The sequence below is a fragment of the Petromyzon marinus genome, chromosome 17 (assembly GCF_048934315.1).
Source record: "Petromyzon marinus isolate PM22_M1 ecotype Great Lakes invasive population chromosome 17, UKy_Petmar_22M1.pri1.0, whole genome shotgun sequence".
NCBI lineage: Eukaryota > Metazoa > Chordata > Hyperoartia > Petromyzontiformes > Petromyzontidae > Petromyzon > Petromyzon marinus.
The window spans coordinates 9,866,889-9,882,057 of record NC_133683.1 but is presented as its reverse complement, the minus strand read 5'-3'; positions in this window follow the sequence as shown (position 1 = coordinate 9,882,057).

The window sequence follows — 15,169 nt, the reverse complement described above, 5'->3', positions numbered from 1 at the left end:
GAGAGAGCTAAGACGTAGAGAGAGCTAAGACGTAGAGAGAGAGCTAAGACGTAGAGAGAGAGCTAAGAGAGAGCTAAGACGTAGAGAGAGCTAAGACGTAGAGAGAGAGAGAGAGCTAAGATGTAGAGAGAGAGCTAAGAGAGAGCTAAGGCGTAGAGAGAGAGCTAAGACGTAGAGAGAGAGAGAGAGCTAAGAGAGAGCTAAGAAGTAGAGAGAGCTAAGACGTAGAGAGAGAGAGAGCTAAGAGAGAGCTAAGGCGTAGAGAGAGAGCTAAGACGTAGAGAGAGAGAGAGAGAGCTAAGAGAGAGCTAAGACATAGAGAGAGCTAAGACGTAGAGAGAGAGAGAGCTAAGAGAGAGCTAAGGCGTAGAGAGAGAGCTAAGACGTAGAGAAAGAGAGCTAAGAGAGAGCTAAGACGTAGAGAGAGAGCTACGACATAGAGAGCTAAGACGTAGAGAGAGAGAGCTAAGAGAGAGCTAAGACGTAGAGAGAGGGCTAAGAGAGAGCTAAGACGTAGAGAGAGAGCTAAGACGTAGAGAGAGAGCTATGACGTAGAGAGAGAGCTAAGAGAGAGCTAAGACGTAGAGAGAGAGCTAAGAGAGAGCTAAGACGTAGAGCGAGGGCTAAGACGTAGAGAGAGCTAAGAGAGAGCTAAGACGTAGAGAGAGAGCTAAGAGAGAGCTAAGACGTAGAGAGAGAGCTAAGAGAGAGAGCTAAGACGTAGAGAGAGAGCTAAGAGAGAGCTAAGACGTAGAGAGAGAGCTCAGACGTAGAGAGAGCTAAGAGAGAGCTAAGACGTAGGGAGAGCTAAGAGAGCTAAGACGTAGAGAGAGCTAAGAGAGAGCTAAGACGTAGAGAGAGAGAGAGAGCTAAGAGAGAGCTAAGACGTAGAGAGAGAGCTACGACAGAGAGAGAGAGCTAAGACGTAGAGAGATAGAGCTAAGAGAGAGCTAAGACGTAGAGAGAGAGCTAAGAGAGAGCTAAGACGTAGAGAGAGAGCTAAGAGAGAGCTAAGACGTAGAGAGAGAGCTGAGACGTAGAGAGAGAGCTAAGAGAGAGCTAAGACGTAGAGAGAGAGAGCTAAGAGAGAGCAAAGACGTAGAGAGAGAGCTAAGAGAGAGCTAAGACGTAGAGAGAGAGAGCTAAGAGAGAGCTAAGACGTAGAGAGATAGCTAAGAGAGAGCTAAGACGTAGAGAGAGAGCTAAGAGAGAGCTAAGACGTAGAGAGAGAGCTGAGACGTAGAGAGAGAGCTAAGAGAGAGAGCTAAGACGTAGAGAGAGAGCTAAGAGAGAGCTAAGACGTAGAGAGAGAGAGAGCTAAGAGAGAGCTAAGAAGTAGAGAGAGAGAGAGAGCTAAGACGTAGAGGGAGAGAGCTAAGAGAGAGAGCTAAGAGAGAGCTAAGAGAGAGCTAAGACGTAGAGAGAGAGCTAAGACATAGAGAGAGAGCTAAGAGAGAGCTAAGACGTAGAGAGAGAGCGCTAAGACGTAGAGAGAGAGCTAAGACGTAGAGAGAGAGCTAAGAGAGAGCTAAGACGGAGAGAGAGAGAGCTAAGACGTAGAGAGAGAGCTAAGAGAGAGCTAAGACGTAGAGAGAGCTAAGACGTAGAGAGAGCTAAGACGTAGAGAGAGAGCTAAGAGAGAGCTAAGACGTAGAGAGAGCTAAGAGAGAGCTAAGAGAGAGCTAAGACGTAGAGAGAGAGCTAAGAGAGAGCTAAGACGTAGAGAGAGAGCTAAGACGTAGAGAGAGAGCTAAGACGTAGAGAGAGCTAAGACGTAGAGAGAGACCTAAGAGAGAGCTAAGACGTAGAGAGAGAGAGAGAGAGCTAAGACGTAGAGAGAGAGCTAAGAGAGAGCTAAGACGTAGAGAGAGAAAGAGAGCTAAGACGTAGAGAGAGAGAGCTAAGACGTAGAGAGAGAGCTAAGACGTAGAGAGAGAGCTAAGGCGTAGAGAGAGAGCTAAGAGAGAGCTAAGACGTAGAGAGAGCTAAGACGTAGAGAGAGAGCTAAGAGAGAGCTAAGACGTAGAGAGAGCTAAGAGAGAGCTAAGAGAGAGCTAAGACGTAGAGAGAGAGATAAGAGAGAGCTAAGACGTAGAGAGAGAGCTAAGACATAGAGAGAGAGCTAAGACGTAGAGAGAGAGCTAAGAGAGAGCTAAGACGTAGAGAGAGAGAGAGAGCTAAGAGAGAGCTAAGACGTAGAGAGAGAGAGCTAAGACGTAGAGAGAGCTAAGACGTAGAGAGAGCTAAGACGTAGAGAGAGAGCTAAAAGAGAGCTAAGACGTAGAGAGAGAGAGCTAAGACGTAGAGAGAGAGAGCTAAGACGTAGAGAGAGAGAGAGAGCTAAGAGAGAGCTAAGACGTAGAGAGAGAGCTAAGACGTAGAGAGAGAGCTAAGAGAGAGCTAAGACGTAGAGAGAGCTAAGACGTAGAGAGAGAGCTAAGACGTAGAGAGAGAGCTAAGAGAGAGCTAAAGCGTAGAGAGAGAGAGAGCTAAGACGTAGAGAGAGAGAGCTAAGAGAGAGCTAAGAAGTAGAGAGAGCTAAGACGTAGAGAGAGAGAGAGCTAAGAGAGAGCTAAGGCGTAGAGAGAGAGAGCTAAGACGTAGAGAGAAAGAGCTAAGAGAGAGCTAAGACGTAGAGAGAGCTAAGACGTAGAGAGAGAGAGCTAAGAGAGAGCTAAGGCGTAGAGAGAGAGCTAAGACGTAGAGAGAGCTAAGAGAGAGCTAAGACGTAGAGAGAGAGCTACGACATAGAGAGCTAAGACGTAGAGAGAGAGAGCTAAGAGAGAGCTAAGACGTAGAGAGAGAGCTAAGAGAGAGCTAAGACGTAGAGAGAGAGAGAGAGCTAAGACGTAGAGAGAGAGAGAGCTAAGACGTAGAGAGATAGCTAAGACGTAGAGAGAGAGCTAAGAGAGAGCTAAGACGTAGAGAGAGAGCTAAGAGAGAGCTAAGACGAAGAGAGACAGCTAAGACGTAGAGAGAGCTAAGAGAGAGCTAGGACGTAGAGAGAGAGAGCTAAGAGAGAGCTAAGACATAGAGAGAGAGAGCTAAGAGAGAGCTAAGACGTAGAGAGAGAGCTAAGACGTAGAGAGAGCTAAGAGAGAGCTAATAGAGAGCTAAGACGTAGGGAGAGCTAAGAGAGAGCTAAGACGTAGAGAGAGAGAGAGCTAAGACGTAGAGAGAGAGCTAAGACGTAGAGAGAGAGAGCTAAGAGAGAGCTCGGACGTAGAGAGAGAGCTAAGAGAGAGCTAAGACGTAGAGAGAGAGCTAAGACGTAGAGAGAGAGCTAAGACGTAGAGAGAGAGCTAAGAGAGAGCTCGGACGTAGAGAGAGAGCTAAGAGAGAGCTAAGACGTAGAGAGAGAGCTAAGACGTAGAGAGAGCTGAGAGAGCTAAGACGTAGATAGAGAGCTAAGAGAGAGCTAAGACGTAGAGAGAGAGCTAAGAGAGAGCTAAGACGTAGAGAGAGAGCTAAGACGTAGAGAGAGAGCTAAGAGAGAGCTAAGACGTAGAGAGAGAGCTAAGACGTAGAGAGAGCTAAGAGAGAGCTAATAGAGCTAAGACGTAGGGAGAGCTAAGAGAGAGCTAAGACGTAGAGAGAGAGCTAAGACGTAGAGAGAGAGCTAAGACGTAGAGAGAGAGAGAGAACTAAGACGTAGAGAGAGAGAGAGCTAAGAGAGAGCTAAGACGTAGAAAGAGAGCTAAGACGTAGAGAGAGCTAAGAAAGAGCTAAGACGTAGAGAGAGAGCTAAGAGAGAGCTAAGAGAGAGCTAAGACGTAGATGTTACACGCTCGCACCAAAAAAAGGACAAAGGTTCCCTCTCCCCGTGTAGCCTTCACAGACTGTAGGGGCAAGTGCTGTTAGCGAGCAGCACCACCTATGAAGGCCGGCACTGTGTCATACGAGAGGGTGGGTGGCCAGCACCACGCCCGGCCGCCTTCGTCTCCCCAGTGGCGACGTTTACACACCGCACCAGGTACTCATTTGAGGCTGAGTCGACCTAGGGGAGGCCCAGGACTGATTCAAATAATCGTCACTGGTGTTAGTCGTGAGCGGGTAATCGAACCCGATCGCCGGGTTAGTAACGCAGCGTAGCGCTAAACCACTACACCACCGCTCCCTCCCCACCCACCCACACTCACCCTAATAAATAGGAAGACAATACCGCCCCCTTCCCGCATGCCGAGTTTGCTTGCATGGACGCAACGCTGCGGACACATTCACTCCCAGAAGAACACGCAGCGAGTGGGACGTGTCAAAAGGATATTAAATATTATTATTTTTATTATGCGGAGGGACAGATACGGGAAGGGGACGTTACCCACCGAGCGCTTATTACTCTCGCTACTAATTATACAATAATATTCTCCACACCGACTCGAGTGAGTGCATTGTGCTGCGGGCTTACAGCACACCGACCACGTGACCACAAACGAGGGTGGATCGGATTCTTTGTTCGCTCGGACACCGCTGTTCACCTCAGTGTGTGTGGAGGCGAGAGTCACATGGATCCCCATCGCTTCATTACCATACACAGCAGTAGTCTCGTTCTCCTTTAGCACGGTAGTTGTTGCGTTCCTGAAGGACACCGCTTTATGGAGAATTCGCGTTGTAATAAATGACATAATATAAGGGCAAGGCGATAACACGTGAGACGCATACGCAGGCCGAACAAGAAGCGGACGGAGAGAGTGTTTTTCACCAGCTTGGACTGCATACGTGTGACAAAGAGCTCCATGGCTCATCTGATTGTCCCAGATTAAATATAAAATGTCTACGTCGATGGTGGCTCAACGCCACGTGGAAGACTCCTCAACGTGGGTGGAGGAATCAATGAGTAAAGTTTACGGGAACAGTAACCACACGAGCACACACCGCTTGAACGGAAGTCAGCAGCTGTCACCAAGCATAGACTGGACACCACTGTAGGATTTACTGTCTCGTTCTCCTATAACGCGGTGGTGGTTGCGTTCCGTGAAGAACACGCCGTTGTGGAAAAATCGCGTTATAGTAAATAAATGATGAATAGTATAGGGGGGTAAAGCACAGTCCGCGATAACACGTGAGGTGCGTACGCAGGCCGAACAAAGACTGAGGCGCGCGGGTATCATCTAGAAGCATCTCGTAGCTTCCCAATGCCTTGTGGTGATGCTTCGCCGAGGCAGCCGTACGACCGCTTATTCCTACTCGCAAGCGACGTAGTTCTGTTCACCCGATCGCGTTATATCCATATTCGAATCCGCGTTATAGACAATGCGTTCACTCGTACATTCACCGCGTTATATATCCAATTCGCGCCGTGAAAACAACACGCGGCATTATAAGATAACTCGCCTGTACATCGTAATCCAAGCACCGCTGTGGATGGACTCATCCTTGGCGTGATGCGGAATATCCAATTGCGGCAGAGGCTCTGGGCTGTTGTCAGGAGGTGTCACCACTCAGTGCCCATTAAGTTGAGAACCCCAACTTGAGATTTCGGTGGTGGGGGGGGGGGGTGTTGCTACTACATAAAACAACAGCTCTATTTGATTTCTGTCACGCAAATCCCGGCCACCTCTTTGTGACTTTTCGACAGATTCACCACATCTCTCATTCTTACGACTGCCTGATAATAATAATAAGGTCGGCTCGTCCTGCTCCTCACATTGCTCCTTCATTCCACACGTCCACCGGATGGAAACCCGTAACCGTCCCTTGACCTTCGCCCTATCCACAGAGACAGATGCCTCGCTTACTACTCGGAGCGGTGCTTTGTTATTGCTCGGGGAGAGACGGGGGCTGCGTGCCTGCGATGCGTCACGGGCAGTGTTGGCTCCTCCACAGAGTACCCCAGTGTCAACAACTCCTGTAGAAAACAGGTCCCCTGCAGGGTGGGCTGGTAGGAACATTGGAATTTTGCACATTTTTATTTTTACACCCCAACAGCACGAGATTTCACTTCGTTAAAGTATTGAAAGGGGACGGACGGACGGACACATTAATCTATTGCAGGCTGGTACACTCAGTTTACAACTTCGTTCCTACCAGTAATAGTCTCCAGTTTACAACGGTCCGATTTACGCCGTTTATATAAACTATTTTTTTTCGTTACCAGGTAAAGTCCCACTGAGCTACGGAGCTCTTTTTCAGAAGCGCCCTGGTCGTCACAAATGATAGCCCAACAGAAGTGGCTTGTCATCACGCCGACATTTATTGCAGCCGGATACTCTAAACGGAGGCTGCGTGGCCTGGATGCTTCACGGGAAGTGGTGGCTCCTCCGCAGGTTCCCAGTGTCAACGACTCCCACTAATGTGCAAATGTACGCAATGTGGACAATTTACTACTATAATGAGCCAAATATGTCTGTGTGTCCCACGCGTGACGTCACTCCACGTCGGCCGTCCTCCCTCATTAATAATCATGAACAGGTTACGTCCTCCACATGGACCCCCCCTCATTAATAATCATGAGCGGTTGACGTCACTCCACATGTAGCACCCCTAATTAATAATCATGAGCATGTGACGTCACTGCACATCAAACTACCCCCCACATAAATAATCATGAAGAGGTGACGTCTTCTAAATGGACACCCCCACCATTAATAATAATTAGCGGGTGACGTCACTCCACATGGGGGGGCGAGGCGCCTCCTACCCCCTCCTCAGCATCAACTCACAACCCTCACTACAAAGGCAGAACCCTCACGTCACGTGATCTCCATAACGCTGTTGTTAAGACATCAAAGTAAAAAGGACGTCATGATGAACAAGGGATTATAACCTTTAAATTATATAAGCGTGTCACCGCGGCCTTACAAATTGCACACGAATTGATGCAATGAATATCACGTCGCGTTCTGCTGTTCGCTTGCAAGTTTCAGATTTACTGAAATACACCCGTCCTTGGATGGGCAAAAGACTAGTCATTAATAATAATCATTGTCATATTGTATATTCTGTTGCTTATACGCCTCAGTGACTCAAAGCGCCTTAAATCACACATCTCACCTCGAATATTAATTCGAAGGGCACCCCCAATGGCAGCTGTCCCGGACAAGGTGATTCAGCAGCTGGCCTGCAATTAGGCAAGATTCTGCCATTCATAAAAAAAGGTTTTTGGTTAGATCGCGGTTAATGCGATCTAACCCAAAAACCTTTATTATGAATAATATTGGTTGCGAAAGCCTACGTGTTAAACTGAAGATTCTGCCAGTAGGGGCTGATGATTACTGCTTTGTGTAATGCCAATTGAGTAAAAAAAAATAATCAAATTTGGATCAGAACGCTAGCACGCAATGGCTTACTCATTTCGAATGACGTCACTGGATCTTTACCATCTATCGTGAAGCAGACGGTGCATATGTCATGGTGCATTCACGTGCAATATTACCCAGGGCAGCCGACCGGAGTTGAACCACGAACACCTGCAACAAATGGCGAGCGTGCTACCGCTGGCCCACGGTCACTACCCCATAGCAAATATCGGCGGTTTACAGTTTACGACTGTCCGGTTTGCCACGATCCACATTTACGACGTTCATATTTTACTATAAATATGTACTTGACCAGGTAGGGGGCCCACGGAGCTGTTATGTGGCTCTCACAAATCATAGCTCCTCGAGAAGTTTGAAGTCTCTAGAGCCATCTCTGATTCTCCAATTCCTGCCCACAGACCCGAGCAGAAATAGCGACCGATTTGTTGCATTTATTTTAACTATAACATGGCTTAGGTGTACCTAGAATCATGAACAGTTACGTTGTTTCTGAAAACCAGTCATCAGAAATGACTTACTTTTTCAAAGGCCACTCTCCCATCACTTGGCTTGAGTACATTTTGTCAATTAAGTGTGGTGTGTTTTTGGAGCCTCATGCTGCTCATCCGGCGCACCTGGCAACACAATTGTTGGTAACTATCAACACGCGAGCATTCATTAAAAGGTGTCAACTGACGCTGACAGAGCTCCATAAGATAATATAGGGATGTGTTCCCGATGTTTTTTGTATGTATTTGAAACATTTGAAAATCGGGCTTACATGCGGAATTTTAAATGTTCAAAAAAAGTTAATTATTTCGCATTGATCCAAAAGTATGCCATCAAAGGACCAACAGCAACCTCAATTTCCCACGAAGTGGCGGTAACATAACCACAGCGCTTGTGCCAGGTCAGGTGCACTTTGAGGCCACGTGAAGTGTCGAAGCTCGCTGACGGGAGGTCGCGTGACAGACCCAGATTGAAACGGTTAACGGAGTGATACGACTGGTAATGCACTGCCTGTGCTCCACACTGTGCCAACTTGCTGCATTTTAGCTGCCTGGTGCTCTGCTCACCGTCTTGAGCGTCGCTCCACCGCCCTCCTTTGTTGTTGAAGGGCAACAGCCTCCAGCTGGCCATCTTAGTCTTTCACGAGCCTTCTGCGTAGGGCCCGATTTTAACACCGCTGGTGCGAGTCATCAGCAGGTCCAATCAGTTCCAAATATTCCTCGAACACATCAGCCCATTTACTGTAGGCTGGCCTGCGCTATGATCCATCCTCGATTTTACCAGGCTGGATTGTGTGAGGAGCTCACAAATCCTTTAAAAATCTTGACAAAGTCCCATCAGTGAGCTCCTCCAGCAGGTAAGACTGCGTTGGCTGGGTCATGTAGCCCGCATGCGCAGCTACCGCATGCCTTTCTTTGGACGGATAGAGGTGGCTAAACGAGCGTGGCACGGGCTAGAGAAGAGATGGAGTGATGTGGTACAGGAGGGTATGGAGCTGAGTGGACTTCCCGATGACTGGTACCAGCGGTGTCAAGATCGGCCTCTGTGGAGGAGGCTCGTGAAGGACGCTACTGGGCAGTTGGAGGCAGTCGCCCTCCAACAACAATGGAGGGCGGAGGAGCGACGCTCACAACAATTAGCGGAGCGCCGGGTGGCTAAAGCACAGCAAGTTGGCATAGTAGGGGGAACAGGTGGTGCATCAGCCAGTCATCTCAGTCAGTCGACCCGTCGCACCTGGGTCTGCCCCGTGACCTCCTGCCAGCGGGCGTTCGACACTTTACGTGGCCTCAACGTGCACATAGCCTGGCACAAGCGTCGTGGTGATGTCACCACCACTTAGTGGTGAAATGGCGGTTGTTGTGTCTTTGTATGTTTTTCTCTTATGTATGTGCGTGCCCCGTGTGTGTCTGTCCTTGTGTCTTTGTGTGCGTGCCCTGTGTGGGCAATTGTGGTGACTCATTGAGCCCCTTCCGGCAAGCAAGCCAGAATCAGGACTCAAGGTAAGTGAAGATAAAACCGATTTTTTTCCTATTTGTTAGTTAATTGTATGTTTTACTTACTATACAGTCTTTTCTTTATGATGTTACATGCAGTACTGCCTGTACCATTGGAAGGCTGATACCAATCAGCTGTTACACGGTGTGTTCACAGCAGAGAGGGGGGTAACGTCTTCACCTCAATTAAATTACCATAAACAAAACCCATGTAAAAGAGCCTAATAAGCTTGTTGAACCGTAACACATTTCATAACACTGACCGTATGGGCATTTAAATACGTTACATTGTTGTGTTCTGATTTATGAACTGACCCAAGAACGAATTGTGTTCGTAGGTCAAGGACTGTCCTTAATGCTCATAGCACTTAACAGTGTAACAGACTGGACACCATAGAGGTGGTCGGGGATTTTGTCATCCAGGAATATACTACCACTTATATGGCATCACTGACTTGCTTCTCCCACAAAACGCATTAGGAGCATGTGATATTTGGTGATGCCGTTTTTGTTACCAAGAAACACAGATTAGATTATTTCATCTGCTAAATGATACCAAAATACAAAGAATGACCTCAAGGTGTTCTTTAAAAAAAAAAAATCCGAACATATTAAATATTTAAATCCGAGAATCGTCCCGACCATGGGACGATTGCAAACTGTGTTGCAAACAGAGAAGTCGCCACTGAACTGGACAATGGCCATGATCTTGGCCTTGAAACCAATATCAGTCTTGGACTGAAAATTTGGAATCTCTTACCTTGGGCTGGGTTATGGCTCTCAGATTCCTCGCCTTGGTCTTGTCTTCAAGGAATTGCTATGGCTTCGGGCCATTGTCCTCAGGAGTACCCGGGATTATGCAATGGTTGTGTAATGTGCCATGACTTTTCAGATTGTATGTGTGCACTGATCTGTGTCTTTGTTGAATTATCTTTTTCATTCATAAAAGGCGCACAAGAAAAGCAATTACGGTGATTGAACATGATGCCTATGGCCTACATTAAGATTGAGAACATTTTCTTCACGGATATGCATTTTGGTTACGAGAGGGGTAAAACTTGAACAGTTGAAGCTGTATAATTACTCGCATGGTTCCGTATAAGCTCTTTAATAGCACCCGTTCCCAAGTGATATTGGCAGATTGAGGTCAGCAAAACGGTTCAAGGCAATTGAGACATTGAGGTCAGGGGGAGGGACACTGGGGGGGCATAAATGGGAAGGGGTGGAAGTCAAGTGCCTTCATTCATCATGCGATTTGTGAATTTCCGCTTTTGTCTCTTGGTTAAACTTTAATTCTTACAGGACCGAAACGTTTCTTCGAAGTCACTTTATCAAAAATTTTAATTCACACAAAGACAAAGGTCCCCCGGTAGCCTGAACAGACTGTTAGGGCAAGTGCTGTTAGCGGGTAGCACCTATGAAGGCAGACACGGCACAGGAGGGGGTGGGTAGCCAGCACCACGCCCGCCCGCCTTTGTCTTCCCAATGGCGATGTTTACACACCGTACCAGGCACTCATTTGGGGGTGAGTCGATCTAGGGGAGGCCCAGGACCGGTTCAGATCATTGTCACTGACACACTGCATACTGTACATAGGCATACACATAGTGACATACTATTTTATATTAACTAACACAATAACTAATCTATTGACCACTTTACACATAATAACGCTTGCCTGAATACTAATAACTATAAGTGCAGTGTTTACAATTTAACATTTAACTATCAACACACTATACTTCGGTAAAACCGTCTTCAGGCGATCGAAAGAATGCTACTGAAACAAGGCCTTATATAGGCCTGAGATGGGTGCAGCCTCAGGGTAAGAGGGCGAGGCTAGAGATGGTCTCCCTGAGATTGTGGAAGTGGCTATTGTATTGTGAGAGATTAGCATGTCAATGCACGAGCTTAGTATGTCGCAGCGTCGGTGACTTGCCGAGTAGGTCGCAGTATCGGTGACTGTGTGAGATGGATATCCAGCCCGTCAATAGAAAGACATCCAACCTAATAATGCAACTCAGAGAGTCAGCTAAAATCGCAGGAAGGATGGAAATATCACAGCAAGTTAATACTTTACCTCTGAATTTGGGGTTGAAGGGTTGAATTTCTTAGTCACCCCTAAACACATTCCAGTGGATGATATAATTGCCCAGGTCAATGTAGTCCTCAAAGGCTTAGGACACATCCTGGCAGACGTAGCAAGATCTGAAATCGCTGCTATCCTCAAAAACGCTAAGAAACCCGTTAGCAACATCAGCAAGGACGAGCGTTTTGAAAGATACGATATTGTTATCCTCTCAGCCGACAAGGTCAATGCCACTGTCATCATGGATAAAACCACATACAACAACAAAATTCAGGACCTTCTAATAGATGGTAGCTATACGAAAATCAATAGAGATCCTACCAACCACTTAGTTATAAAAATCAACAATGTCATCACTAACTCGACTTCTCTAATCGAACCAACCAAGCTGCTCTCTCTAAAACCCTCTGCTGCCAGACCACCCAGATTTTATGGCCTTCAAAAATTCCACAAAGAAGGTACACCGCTTCGTCCCACCGTCTCCACCATTAACTCACCCACCTAAAAACTGGCACGATATCTGTCTAAGACCCTGCTTCCATTCACTGGCAAGACCACCTCAGCTGTACTTAACTCAGCTCACTTGGTTTCTCTAATCAAAGAAATCTCACTGTCTGCAGTTGATTTGCTTCTCAGTTTCGATGTAGTATCTCTGTTCACCAAGGTACCTGTGCCTGACATCATTGCAATCATTGAAGACTTGGTCCAACAGGAACTGAATTCTCACGTGCCAACTTTGGCACTGCCTTACCAATACTTACTTCACCTGGAATGGTACATTCTACAAACAAGAGGAGGGTACCCCAATTGGTTCTCCGTTATCACCAGTGGTAGCAAATGTTTTCATGGAGAAATTTGAGACATATGCCATCCAGACATCCTACGTCCTTTCTTGTGGAAGAGATATGTAGATGGCACGTTCGTCATCTGGCCACATGGCCAGCCAGCAGTAAACCAATTATTCAACCACATAAATTCCATACACCAAGCCATCAAATTCACCATGGAGGTGGAAAGGGATGGCAAGTTACCATTCCTGCATGTTTTGATCGAGAAGAGACCTGATGGCTCGTTGGGACATTCTATCTACAGGAAAACCACCCACACGAATGCCTATCTAAAGCCTCACTCCCACCACCACCCAGTCCAGAAGAATTCCCTCATCAAAACACTACACCATAGGGCCCATTGCATCTCCGACCAGCACCACCTAGCCAGTGAGGTGGAGCACATACACCAAGCCCTCAGGATGAATGGATACTTAGACCATACAATCCGCAAAGCTGTCTCCCCAGCCATGAGGAGACAACCATCTGAGGACCCAATCAAAACCATCACCTTGCCATACATAGCAGGGGTTACCAAAAATATTTCCAAAATCTTAAACAAACACAAGATTCAGGTTCGTTTCAACACAGTACACAAAATCTGTGATTTAATCCCATCTGTAAAGGATGTGATTCCTGACATGCAATACCCTGGTGTCTACAAACTGAGTTGTGGTTGCGGCAGCAGTTACATTGGGGAAACGAAACGACATGTCTCGGACCGCGTTCGCGAACACAAGGCAGGTCGAAGCACGGTAGGACCAATACCTCTGTTGTTGTTGATCATTGTTTTAACGCTGTGGGCACACACGAAATTGATTTTTCCAAAACGAAGGTACTCTGCAAACCCACTGGCTATCATCAGAGATTTGTTCATGAAGCCAGACACAACTTCAAGCGAGAAGATGGGTACAAATTGAGCAATCATTGGGAGGACGTTATTAACCAGGTAAAGTATTAACCTGCTGTGATGTTTCCATCCTTCCTGCGATTTTAGCTGACTCTCTGAGTTTCATTATTAGGTTGGATGTCTTTGTATTGACAGGCTGGATATCCGTCTCACACAGTCACCGATACTGCGACCTACTAGGCAAGTCACCGATGCTGCGACATACTAAGCTCGTGCATTGACATGCTAATCTCTCACAATACAATAGCCACTTCCACAGCCTCAGGGAGACCATCTCTAGCCCCGCCCTCTTACCCTGAGGCTGCACCCATCTCAGGCCTACATAAGACCTTGTTTCTGTAGCTTTCTCTCTCTTACCTGAAGACGGTCGCTTGTTTTGCGATCAACACGTCGTGATCTATTAATTTTCTATCTACGGGACTTTACTGAAAGAACCAAAGAGTATGGATTCCTCCAGTCACGAAAGCTTCAAATCAAGATATGAACACACTTATAACTATTAACTAAATATTTACAATTCGCCACGTGTCATAACTTCTGAAGGTTAATGCCCAGCATGATGTCACACTGACGTGTTAGAATGCACGGGGGTACCTCGTGGGTGATCGATCGGAATAAATGACCTGGTGTGTCGTTTGCAGTATTCGCTCTCGGAGAGGCGAGGATCATGCAGAGAAGCATGGGAAGGCACAGCCAATTGGGAAGGGAGGCTGATTTCACTCACACACGTGTAGTAGTAGTGTAGCGACTGAACTCGGAGACAGTAAGACTTGGAGGCACTTGTTTTATTTAACAAGCACCATCGGGAATATACACACCCTACGTGAGTGCACACTATTATTATAATTATGACCGTCTATTGTCAGCGGCACTACTTAGAACAGTTAGTAGGCTGTCTGACTAGCAGTGCCCCGGGAGGATGAAGACGGAGACGACGACGAGAAGATGGTGACGATGATGAACTTGAGCAGCACGGTGGGGATCCCACTTACAGCAACAGCCACGAGGTCCCGCACAGAGGCCCTTCTTATACTCTCAGAGTGGCCTCGCTCCGTCCCGGCTACGCCCCCTTTCTGGAACCTACCAGCGGGTTCCCAGGCTTCTCTATGGGCCCCTTCTGTGACCTTTCCCCTAGATGCCCCCCTCTCGTATATATCATGGCCTGCTGACGTGAGTACAGCCGTACACCACAGTTCCCCCTTTTCGCCAGCAGCCAGCGCTACGCCACTTCAGTAGTATACACACACATCTACATCATGGGACCTCCTTTGTTGGTGTCACTATATAAGAATAGGTTTTCCCCGTGTTTCTGGCAACAAAACAGGTGTTAAGATGTTAAAACACCAAACTGAAACCTTTTGCAAGGAATCATGTCTGCATTAACCACAGATACTTGTGGTGAAAATACAAACAAAAAGCATGCTCTGACAATATATGTGTAGTGACATCGGGGATGTCACTGTATGGTGCCGGCCCGAGAGGGCCGTGGCGTGCGATGTCCCTACATTGCGGACAGCACCGGGTGGGTTGCTGTGTGAGGCTGGCTCTAGCACAGCACGGCGCGCGATGCACTGTCATCGCACACACCCTGTAGGCGGGTGAAGTACCAGCGCTAGCAAGGCTTTGTGAGCGCTGGGTGTAGTGCGGTCTCCCACAAGGGGGAGTGGGAGAGTGTCAGCCCAGGGCTAGGGTTGCCCCGGGCCATGGCACTCTGGTTGACCCCGTAGATACGTGATCCAGAGTGTCGACTGAGAGGGCCCCAGCTGGGGGGGCTAGGGGGTGATCACGTGTCCAAGGAGAGCTCTCAAGAGGGATCGAGAGGGAGAACACTCGAGAAGGCGGGCGGGGCCAAAGGCGGAACGGCCCTGACCCAGAGGGATATAAGGTGGGTCCCTGGGAGGGACCGGGGTTCTTCGTTCTACAAGCTGGAAGCTCCACGTCTACAATCTGGAAGCTCTACGAGGCATCAACACGTGGTCGGGGACCCGAGTGAGGCTCTGAACCTTCGTAGTTGTAACTTCTACGTATAGAGTAGTTAGCTGGGTGGTCACCACGCTAGGCTGTAGGAAGCAGGAAGTTATTTTTCCCCAATTACATTCCTTAAA